At 34.2% G+C, this 12661-nt stretch overlaps 1 long non-coding RNA gene across 2 annotated transcripts; it reads left to right on the forward strand.

Annotated features, from left to right (window-relative positions):
* Positions 1–7502: 7502 nt before the first annotated feature.
* Positions 7503–10833, forward strand: LOC113362153. Of its 2 annotated transcripts, XR_003365575.1 has the most exons (6): positions 7503–8296; positions 8457–8638; positions 8860–8979; positions 9173–9476; positions 9578–9759; positions 10749–10833. It is a non-coding gene; the product is annotated as an uncharacterized LOC113362153 (long non-coding RNA). The 2 variants fall into 2 exon arrangements; XR_003365574.1 differs by lacking the exon at positions 10749–10833 and having other exon boundaries at positions 9578–9987.
* Positions 10834–12661: the final 1828 nt, after the last annotated feature.

Raw genomic sequence — 12661 nt, forward strand, 5'->3', positions numbered from 1 at the left:
AACAACCTAGAAATATTAATCACCTCACAATAATCTTAATAGTATGGTAGCGAAACAAGATATTTTGGAATCACAAATGATGAGACGAAGATGTTTGTGACTACTTTTTATCTTGCCTATCGGAGATCAAATCTCGAGAAAATCTTAGAGAATATAGTACTCAATCATGATAGAAAACAACAAGATCAGAACACGCAAATACATAGAAAATAATTAGGTATGGATTCACAATCCCAATAAAGTCTTCAAGTCGTTAACCTACAGGGTTTTGGAAAAAACCTAAGGTTAAAGGAGAATCGACTCTAGTCGCAACTAGTACCACAAAGGAGGTGTGGGGATTAGGTTTCCTAGTTGCTAGAGTTTTCCCTTATATAGTCTACAAATCAGGGTTTGCAATCAATGTTACCTTGGTAATAAAGCATTCAATATTCACCGTTAGATGAAAACTTGATTAACCTCAAGCTAATATCTTTCAACCGTTAGATCAAACTTAGCTTGTTACACACAAATGAAAAGTGACTTCATTTAGATATGACTAAACGTACCTAAACATGTGCACTTTGTTGGCTCAACAATAGTTAAACGAAGTTAGCCATATAAACACTTTCATATCAACCATATTCATCTTAACCATAACTAGTTCAAATGACTCAAATGAAACTAGTTCTAGAGTTGTTGATTTTTTTATATTCTCATAGAAGTATACAAGACATAATTGAAACAAAATCGATTTTGATTCTCTCGAATCAATTCATGAACATTATAGCCACGTCTTGCAAAAGATTGGATTCCTTATTATGTAAATGTATTAGTTCATGAACAAACTGATTTTAGAACATACCTAAGTATGGAAACAGGTACGCATACCTAAGTAGCCGGACTTGGACCGTGTTCGCTAGTATGCAAACGGGTACGCATACTGTCGTTCACATCCGAACTCAGTTGAATATAGTGTGCGTATGGGTACACATACTAAAGTTCCCGGACTTCAACTAACTTCTCCAGTACGCATACGGATATGCATACTATAGCTCCCGGACTTCACCTGACCAACCAGTACGCATACGGGTATGCATACTAGATTGCCGATCTTGGACTACACATATGCAAGTACGCATACTATGTTAATATTCAATGATGGTTAATCGTTTTAAACTCCCATTTCAATCATTGAAACATTCTTGGAAGACGACAATAGCTGTCTCACACAAACTATTAGCTTCAAAGCAATTTTCAAGTGATCGAATGACCAATACGAAATATTTCGAGTCTACATTAAATGACTATCTCACACAAATCATATAAGATGTTACAAGGCGATTTGCACATGATCATCTTTTGACTTTCGTCAAGAATATAAGATGGACTTGGTTAAAGCGAAAGCTTACCAACACATATTTCAAGAAATATGTAAGCGAGTTAAACTCAACTTGAAATATCAAATGTGTATAATTAAAGTCTATACAATTATACGACTTTTGTTTCAAATAGGAGATAAAGTAGATAGACTTTTGAGTGATAGATGAGTTCAAGTCTCCACATACCCTTTATTGATGAAGTTCCACAAGCTCCCCTTAGTATCTCTTCGTCTTCAATCGATGAACGTCGTGAAGTCTAATGCTCAAATACACTTTCTATCCTAATCCGAGACTTAGCTATAAGTAGAATAGAAATCAAGACTTATAGTTTTGCCAACTAAACTTGACAAACAAGCTTGAGATAGCAATGCTTGCGAGTTCGACCTAACAGTGATCTAACATAAATTATTCCACTAGAGGTCCCTAAACTGACCCTTAACGGTCGCACCAGAGCTTTTTTTTAGATACTAATTGTTTATATTTTCTATTTATTCAATATTTACATTGTTGCAAATCACTAATTATTTTAGATTTACGTAACATTTACATAATATTTATTTATTTTTATGAAATTTATACTCGCATACATTTATAATATATTATATTTATATATACGTGTCCGCGTCCTAGTATTTTCAATATTAAGTCGTGTTCGCATCCGTGTCGTGTTGTGTCCGCGTCACCGCGTCCAAGTCCGTGCAACCAGTAAATATGTAAGGTTGAATATGTGAATATTGATTTAATGTACCTTTTTACTCTTAAATATATATGAAGTGATAATTGGTATTAAAAGTCATATGAATAATATCAGGGTTAGACCAAGGCTCCACCAAAAATACCTCTTTTCTTTATATTAGTTAGATTAGATTAGATGGGCAGGCGTTGCTGGAGTTTCTTTTTATGTATTTATGGACGATATCTTACATAACATTTTTCATAGAGGTTCCAGATTATAGAAACTTTAAAATAATCATCAAGTTAACATGTATTTTGTATTTAAGTTACATCATTTAGCCGGAACTATATATGTTGCAGAATTATTAAGTTACTGAGAATTGTCGTTATTAAATTACCTACTTCTTAAAAGTCTTGATTCATGATGAACATCTTGGTAGATATCGAAGATTTTTTTATTCATAAGTTTAATTAAGATGCAAACAACAATCTCACCTTCTCCCATGAAGCCACGACTTCATAAAGATCAAACTCATAAGCTAATAGTTCAAATTTTCATGTTTCAGGACACTGTTGACATGTTGGATTTTCAAGTGGAACTGGTAATCCCAGCATGATTTATCATGAAAGTTATCATACAAAATAATTACCATAAGATTACTTCATATTAACAATAACAAAGTTATCTAGTTACCTTTTGTACAATCTGTTTGAGAATCCCACGTTGGAAAATAGCCTTCCTGTCTTGCACAGTGGATGATCTAGGAGACAATCGTGTACAACAAAAGAAGTTCCAAAGGGACATAAGATTACTTATTATGATTCAAAAGGTGCAATCAACAACGTGTATGCACACTAGAATATCACTAATCCAAACCCAAAATATGTGACCATGGCTTATAACATTAGCTTGGCGGAGGTATATTTAAATATATATATATATATATATATATATATATAATAAGTCTTATAAGTACGAACTATGAAGCATTATGAAAGATATTTATAATACAAAATAGAAGGTGTTTTTGAGCCTTGGACGGTCGGATAACATTTTGAAATAGATCGTTGCGTCTGACCATCCCAGTCTCATTCTAGCAATAGATATCCGACTAATATAATATCAATAACCTCTTTCATTATGAATGTCAATTTATTAGCCATTAATTAATGAATCTACTTATAACTCAAGATATTAAAATAAATATTAAATGCTAACATGTTACGAGGGGCTAAAATATCTAACCATACATCTACTTATTCTATTTAACAGTTCAAAATGAAAAACATTACACTAATTTTTATAACATTAATTGGAATAATGAACTCACGGAAGAATGAGTAGAAGTATTATTCGGTGGCAAGGTGAATCTGATGGGAAGTGAGACATATAAATACATTATTTCTTGAATGATTCGGTTGTTATTGGCTTTTCCGAGTTTTATACGACTAATTTTATTATGTACGCATGGACATTATTTTGGCTTGACACGGAATAATGAAGTATCCCGAAATTAAACGATAAAAGGTTTGAGAAAATAATCTTACGCCATTCGTATTTAATCAAAACCGTGTCGTTACGGTACGAGTTATTTCTAGTATCTAAACAAATAGTAGTCTATTAAAACTTACCAAAATTTTGGTACTACCAAAGTCACATAGCTTGAGATAGTGAACGGCATGTGGATTAACCTGAAAAATAGAAATATTTAGTTAGAGAATTTCTATATATAATTAAAGCCCCAAAAATACCATCAATATAGATGACAATTCCCTACAAATGTAGCAATAGTAATCAAAAGTTGGATAATCTCAAATGCATACCAACACCGTACATAAAGGATAATTTCACAAAATATTTTAAATCTTAAATCATGTTCATGAACCTAAAAGATATATACAACTTGGATCATAAGGCACTTAAAAATACAATGAGATCCTAAATCCATCCAACATATCAATTGGAGATGAAGAAAACAGTACTTGGATGGCAAAACCTCGTGGGTTTTATCTTTCTCTTCGATTTTGATATAGTAGAATTTCTCTAAACAGACTGATCCAATTTCACTTTAAGTTCACTAAGTCATTTCTACAAATAATTAAAATTTATTAAACAAAACAACAATGATAATCAACTATGTCTTTCCCCACATTGTGTTTCTCAAATGCCTGATCAAACCCAATCAAAACATAAAAAAAAAAAATCTCAAACTGAATAAAGATTTGAAGAATCTTACCTTTGTTGAATCACCAAAAGGTATGAATATATTTCCACATTTTCTTTCCTCCGCGAAAATACCTTCTTATTATTCTTAAGACTCCATTGTGAAAACAAAGATTAAATCAAACAGGGGATGTTAAAAATAAAGATAGCAGTTCAGATAATCTGAGATTGTCGTAGCTGTTTTGTTGAATATCGTCGATTACATGGAGGAAGTGGGGTTAAAGAGAAATGAGTTAGTGGTAGGCGTACATTAGGTGTAACAAATTATTAAAGTTAATTATATATGGCTCGAATTAATGAGAGAGCTCTATTTTATAATACTCTCACCAGAATTGTCCACGACAGATTTTGATGGAGTAAGAATGAGTGAGAATTGGGTATTGTTCTTCAATTATCATATTGTTAGATAGATAGATAGATACCCTTAGGACCTTGAAAAAAAAAAGTCGGTTAGTGAGGTTTTTCATTTATCGATAAATGAATATTTAATTATTTAGATTAGAAGGCATTTTTACATATGTGATTTTGATGTTTCCAAGACAAAAATTGGTCAATTAGAAGAAGGTATTTAAGAAATAACTGATATCATTTCTAACTTATGATGGTATTTTTTACAGTGGTTGTAGAAGTGGTAAGTAATATGGTTCGTTGAAACTTATGAAAGAAAATTTTAGGTCTAATTTTAAAGCTAAAAATATAAAAAACTCAAAGTATAAAGTGTTGTGAAAATTATGGAGAGACTGGGGCTAGGATTCCGCTATTTACCAATTCTAAAGTGATAGTAATTATAACCATGCAATTTCACACGTTCAATTTGATTCTCCACTCTTGCAAAAGTATATTTTTAGAAACAAAAAATGTTAATCCAAAGCATGAGACATCAAAACTCTAGGCTAAGCATGTTCCATCAATAGAAAATACAATTGTTTAACAAAAATCATAAAATTTATTTTCAAACTAGGCAAATAATCACAAATTGAATAATTAAGAATTACCACCTTTTCATTGGCAAGATAGCTTCCTCCGTCGTCCCAAAGGTTGGCGTTTAGCTCCGCATATTGAAACACGCTCAAAATATGAATTCATTGCTCAAAATGTGTTCACAAATAATGAAATGGAAGAAAAATGATAAAACGGGGTTTGTAACACTTATATTTGTTACGAACCTAACTGTTAGAGAGAACGATAAATATGAAGTGTCGTTGGCTTTGTAGCACTACGACTGTCTCCTATGTCTAATGTTCTTCGTGTTCTTCACATGAGCAACAATGAAAGTTCTCTATAACTCCAATTTCTCTGTCTCAATAGTGTCTAAACGTCTCCCCATCTCTTCATCCCATCTCTGAGACACCAACAACCTTTTTATAGTCAACATATAAAACAAATCTCGCTCAATCACTCCAAAATCTTCTCCATTACTCGGCATTAACTCAGAATATTTTTCTTTCCCTTTTATCTCTGGCACGCATCTGCAATTGTTAGTTACGTGCATAATATCATTGTTTAACTCCTTCAGGTCTCTGTAGAAAGCAAACGCGTGCAGTACACGTCCAAACTCGATGTAATCCCGTGATTATCTCAACTGCACATGTACTCCCCTGTTTCTTTCCAACGATTATCCAACCTAACTAAATTCATTCGAACACCCATAATAGAATTGTTTGGGCATATCACGTAGGATCATCCCAATCTAAATCAGTGATTGAGTTTCACTGAAACTCCTCCAAAAAACCAATAGAACATCTCGGAGGAAAATAAACACATGAATATGTTCAATGTCTGGATCTACCATTCTAGCCAATTCTGGCCCAAACGATGACCATTACCATCCCTGCTGAGGCAAAATAAACAAACACAATAAGTTTCGGCATTTGAATCACCCTAGAACATGATCAAAATTCGATCCCTAATTCTGGCTGTCGCTGCTACAAAATTCCCGCAAAAATTTCATTTTGAAATGATGAAGAAGGGTGCCCCTTATCCAACAGATGGAGGTGCATATATCATGTGGGTGCCCCTTAGTAGTTAGGGTGCTCCTTATCCGAAACTGAGAGTCCGAATAACATGTGTCCTCCGGGTGCCTATATCAACTTTTCGAGCCGAATTTTACAAAAAATGTTTATTTCCAAAAATACCTACAAACACATAAAACACCATAATAAGTACAAAAATCGAGTACCAACAATACAGAAAATTAAGGACAACTTAGACACAAAAATGGGTTTAACAACCACGTCCAATATTTCGTTCGGTAATCTGTGTGGACTAACTCCAATATAATTCCAAGAGAATCAACTAGATAGTCAGACTCAATCAAGGAAATATATCCAAGAGTTATATCTCAATTTCTCAATACAATATGCAATCGAACAGATAAGAATATGTGATCCCGATTGATATGAGAAATATCTTGAACGGTAAGAAAAACCAATGTTCAAGTATCAATCGATTTCAATCAACAACCAAAAGTTGGATTTACTAATTGATTGAACTACGCACAACCTATGATATTTCAATTATATAAACAAATATACCCCAGAAAAGAAATAACACAGACACCAGAAGTTTTTTTAACGAGGAAACCTCAAATGCATAAAAACCCCGGGACCTAGTCCAGTTTTGAACACCACACTATATTAAGCCGCTACCACTACACCAAATTCAAGGATTAATAACTAGATTTCGCAACAGCTTTGTCTCTGTTGCGAATTTTGAGTTGCAAACCTTTTGCAACAGTTTATTTTGTTTCAACTTGCAACTGTTTGACTTTGTTACAATTCGCAACAGGATTGAGTTGTACGCGTGTGACTCGCTTGTATGGCTGCCCACACTTTCGAGCTGACTCGATTTCAGCCCATTCAGATACAGGGAGTCATCTTCAGAACTGACTCGGCCATTATTATTATCGAGACATGTTTCTCTTTTCTCCTATACCTCTCTCTCTTTTGCCTTCCTCTTTCACTCTCTGAAACACTCAAATCGTTGATTTCATCTCAAAATATTTATTTAAAAGATGGTCAGCATACAGATCTATAAGCGCTTAATCTTTATCTTGCTATTGAGATTAAAATCTCTAAAAAAATTCAAGAAAAAATTTCTAGGGTTCTTGATTTCTCCAGAAATCTCTCTATCTCCAGTCTTGGTTAAAAAACGGTTTTTCATAATCAACATACATGAATATCTCTTACCCATAAAGTTGATTTGACTTTCGTTAACTTTCAGTTTTCAATTTCTTATAGCATTTACATTTGTTCTTCATGGATTGAATGATTTCGAATCAAAATTCCAACAGCTGATTAAAAACGCAACAACAGATGCAACACCACCATATTATATGAATTATGTATCTAATCAATTTTTTTGTCTCAATCTTATTGTCAGATTCAACAGTCTACAGAACATGTAGAAAAGCCAAGTAATGGCTGACTAGTGATGGGAATGAATGATGTTTTCATGAGCTAGGGAACTTCTAAGAGAAGTACATCCTTCATCAGCATCTAAGAGTTGAATTCAAAAGAGATAAGTTTTCATTATCTACTTAACTTTTTGATTATTATAGCTACTGCAATTATTAAAATAGTAGTTTAAACTTAAGCATGATTCTTAATTGTCATCTATGAGTGATTGAATCATGATCTCTCTATTTACTACTAAAAGCAAGATATCTTACTGTTTGTAATGAGCTGACCTCCATATGATATCTCTGAGTCACCTATGAGCTAACCACCATATATTGTCTTTATTTCATCTGTGAGATGACCATAGTCGAAACTGTAAGCTGCAACTTAAAAGCTTAATCCTATAACTAAGAATTTGTATCTATGAATAGCCTCAAGGCCACCATGATATTGGTTTTAATCTGATTCTTTTCTTTTTTTTTTACGTTGGGCAGAATGGAGGTTCATCCGTTGCCAAGCTAGAAATCTCAGGGGGGGATAGCGTTGTCCAAGTAAATGGGAAGATAATTGATAAAAATTTCAGTGTAGTCTTTAATGTTGGAGATGAGGTGGTGTTCAGTTCATGTAGTGAACATGCCTATGTATCCTTCTATCTATAATGTTATATATAATATTTGGTACAAATTACGAGGTATGTGATGCATTTTGCCTTAGTCATTGAATAGATTCACCTTCCTGTAGTTAAAGAACCAAAATAATATATCCCTTGCATGTTATACATTTCCTTAACCTCTTTATCAGATTTCCTAGCAACTCAAGACGGAGGCATCACTAGTCAGCTCTGCCTTCTTCACTGGGCTTAGCAGAAGCCCATGGTCTGCAGTTTGAAGCTAGGTCCAGGACTCAGCTGCGGCCGGAGCATCAATATAAGCCTCTCTTTTAAATCTTAGAAAAGATTTATCGCTTCTTCCTCCCACCCAAAGGTCAAGAAATCTGCCATGACTTGTTTCTTATCTCTGTGAATGCTTTCATATTGCTTGCAGGATTTAATGTTGAGACTGTTGAATACAAGAACATTAGCTTCACTGTCTGGCATGTTGGGGTCAAGAAATACATGAATTTTGCTACATTTTTTGTTTTCTGTTCTTTTTTTTTGCATTTTATGTTGTTACAAAGGTAATTAGTGATATCATTTCTTTTACAGATCCCTCCATTGTAGAGACACTACTTCCAAAACACTTAAGGTCTTATTTTCGTGGTTGAATGAAATGACAGAGACTGTGTTGTTGAGGGAAGGGATGAACTGCAGACGAAGTTTAGTGAGGTATATGATAATATCCAACTCATTAATGCTGTCGTTATTGTAGTTTACTCTTTATACTGATTTTGCAGGTTTCCTTGTGGTTTTTGTTTGCCAGCAAACATATTTCATCTCCTAGTTTTCCAGTGCATATCTTGTCCGGTGCAGTCCTAGTCCTAGGAAATTGAGTGCATCTCCTTGTCGTGCTTTATTGCAGGCTTTTGTGAAGTTTGTGTAACCGATAGAAGTGGCATTTACTTGCTTCAGTTAGTGTTTTTATCACTTTTCTTGGTGCTGACTTCATGAGAATGGAACTTTCGGCAAAGTTGAAGAGTTCGCGGAGACTCTGATAAGTAGTAGTGATTTTTTGCTTTAATTTAAGTTTCCTCGCTCGTTTGATATTGGATTGTTGCTATTCTTATTTGAGAAGTCGAAATCTATTTGATGAACAGGTTAGTGAACTAGATAGAAGTTGGCAAAAGGGCATCTGCAAGACTTACCGCATGCAAAATTCTCAAACGGTATTAATCCATCCAGGCACTTTCTTTGTTTCTATGTAAAATGCTCCTTTTTATTATTCTTATCTTCCGTGATGGGAACTTTGTTTCACTTTTTGTCTCAGAAGGTAGAAGATAACGGAGAAGAACATGAAGAGCATGGAACCCAAGAAGAAGAGACTGTTGATGTCGATGTTGATTCTACAGATGACGCTATTCTTGTCAACAGTAATGAAGCTGTAGAAGAGTGGGATACAACTAATGAAGGAACCTTATCATCCTAAAAGCAACTGGTTTTGCTAAATAGGTACGTGCGTTTCTGAAACTACTCTGAAACAGGCAAACAAATAATTTGCGCTAGCTTTCGTTTGAGTTAACCTTTTTCATATCTATTAAACTTAGATATATAGAAGAAAAACAGTAGTCCTCGAGTTCTGAAATCACTTGGAAAGTGGGAAAAAAATTTCTTTACCACTAATCTTTTTAGCTAACCTTTTTTATTTTAAGTGTTAATGAAAACTGTTATTTGTTTCCCTGAATTACTGTTACAATTCATTTTGACAACGGCTACTCTCATGGTGTACATGGGTTTTGTGATGTGATTTCAAATTGAGTTGTAGTAATAGGTTCGTTGAGACTTGTGAAAGCAATAAATTTTAGATTTAATTTTTAAGACTAAAAATATAGTAAACTTAAATCAAAGTGATACGAAAAATATGGAGAAGACTGGGGACTATGGAATCCACTATTTACCAATATCAAAATGATTTATATTCTCTAATTATAATCATGCATTCAAATTGATTCTTAATATTGCAATAGTTGATATTTTTAGAAATAACAATTGTAGATTGAAAGTATGGGACATCAAAATCCTAGGCTAGCATGCTCCATCAATTGAAATGACAATTGTTTAAAAAAACCATTTTATCAATTTATTTATCTAGGCAAATAATCATATAATAATTGCATGAGTTAGAGATTACCACTTTTCGTTGGTGAAATAGCTTCCTCCTTCGCCCCAGAGGATGGTTTAGCTCATCATTGTGTAAACACGCTCAAAATATTTGTTCATTGCTTCAAAAATTGTTTACAAAGATGAAATGGAGAGAAAATAATGAAAATCGGGTGTTTGCAACGTTTTTAATTGTTGCAAAACACTATTACAGAGAACGATAAAAGGAAACTGTCGTTGTCACTGTAGCTTGTACGACTGTCAAATATGTGTAGCAATCACTATAGCAATTACAACTGCTCCTTGTGGTCTTATGTTCTTTGTATGTTCTTCAATGGCAGCAGCAACAATTCTCTCAAACTCACGTTTCTTTGCTCTGGTCTCTCCCCCGATCACTCCGTCCCTCTCCCTGATATTTGATGTAGTTTTGAAAGTGGTAGTAAAGTTCGTTCAACTCGGATTGTGTAAAGGTTTGATTTAAGAACTAAGAATAAAAATACTAAAAATATATTCACAAGGTTGTCACGAATATCGAGAGGTACTGAGACTTAGGATTTCACCACTAATCACATTCAATTGGTCCATATAATGACTCATAACAATTCTAGCTCTTTTGTTGACTCTTTTCTTTGCCAAAAGTAGATTTTATAAAGCATTAGATGTAAATCACAAGCATGACGCATCAAAAGTTCCTAAAACCCAGCATGCGACATCAAACAAAATCACAACTAATCAAGAAAAATCATAAATCGATTAAAACAAGTGCAAAAGTCATAAAGAATCAATTATAGTTACCAAGTGATTGTGAAATAGGGCTTCCTCCATCATCCTAGTGTTGGGGTTTAGCTCCTCATGTCAAAAACACGCTCAAAATATTTAATCATGGCTCAAATAGGTGTTTTTATTGAAGAAGTGAATCTGTAACATATATAATTGTTACAGAATCCACTGTTACGGAAGCTGCCCTTACAAATAAATTCTAACAGGAATAGTTGTTGCAAAGATGTTACAAAGGTATTGGATTTGAAAGATTAGGTAACGGTTTCTTGCTAAGTTGCGAAGTGTTCTACGACGTTGTTCTTCAGCAGAAAACGTTGTAAACCACTCTATGACGTTGTTCTTCAGCAGCAGAAACGTCTTCTCTGCATCTCTTGATTTTCACCTCTGCAACTTCACCAAGCCCTCAGCTCGGTCCCCCAAAGTCTCGACTCCCTTCTATGAACTCCCAGCAACTTATATATAGCCAACAGAGCGATTTAATCTCCCCAAAACTTCTCGAAATCTCTTCTTTTCTTTTCTTGGCAGTTACGGCAATAATCTCTTCCCAAAATTGTTTCACGCGTTTCTGAGCTTTCCAACTTATCTCAAACTCTTCCCTAGATAGATATGTATCTTTGGGAAGAGTTTCTTGCCTTTAGTCTTCTTAGAATTCCAAAAATAAGTCATACAGAGACCGGTGCAAAACCTGACTTCTATTTCTTTTTCCGACTATTCTAGCCAATTTGGGTTCAAACAAAAGACTTCAACAGACCTGTTTAGGCCTAGGGAGTAAACCCAATCAATTTCATCCATTGAATCACTCTGGAAATCGATCGAATTTAAACCCCTACTCTGCCAGTTGCATGCCTATTTTTCCCGCCAAAAACTATAAAACTTGATAAATCTCCTGCGGATTGTCTAGCCAATTCTGGGCAAAAATAAGACCATTACCATCCCTTTTTTGCCAAAAGGAACAAGCCCATTTGATTTCAGTCATTAAATCTCCCTAGAACACCTTCAATTCTTCAACCCTAATTTTGTTCTTATTTTCCCCCCAAAATTCAAATTTCAAATGAAGAAGATGACCTCCCCCTTATCCAGCAGTGGTTTCCCTTTAGCAGCTGCCTGAAAATGGATGCCCCTTAGTAATTAGGCTACCCCTTAGTAATTGGTCACCCCTTAGTAATTAGGCTACCCCTTATCCAAAGTGAGAGTCCGTATAGTAATTTTCTCCCACGAGCGCAAAAACCACTTTTTAGCCAATTTCGCCGCAAAAGCTTATTTCTCCAAAAATACCTACATGGACATAAAAAGCCATAATAAATATAAAATCGAGCACTAATAATATATACGATTGAGATTATATAAGACACAAAAATGTGCCTATCAAATACCCCCGAACTTATTATTTGCTAGTCCTAATGTAAATTAAATAAAATAAAATCCTAACTCACTGACGCAGGCATCGTTGATTGCATTTAGCGTATGCAATAAG

Source organism: Papaver somniferum, chromosome 3, assembly GCF_003573695.1.
Source record: "Papaver somniferum cultivar HN1 chromosome 3, ASM357369v1, whole genome shotgun sequence".
Taxonomy (NCBI): Eukaryota; Viridiplantae; Streptophyta; class Magnoliopsida; order Ranunculales; family Papaveraceae; genus Papaver; species Papaver somniferum.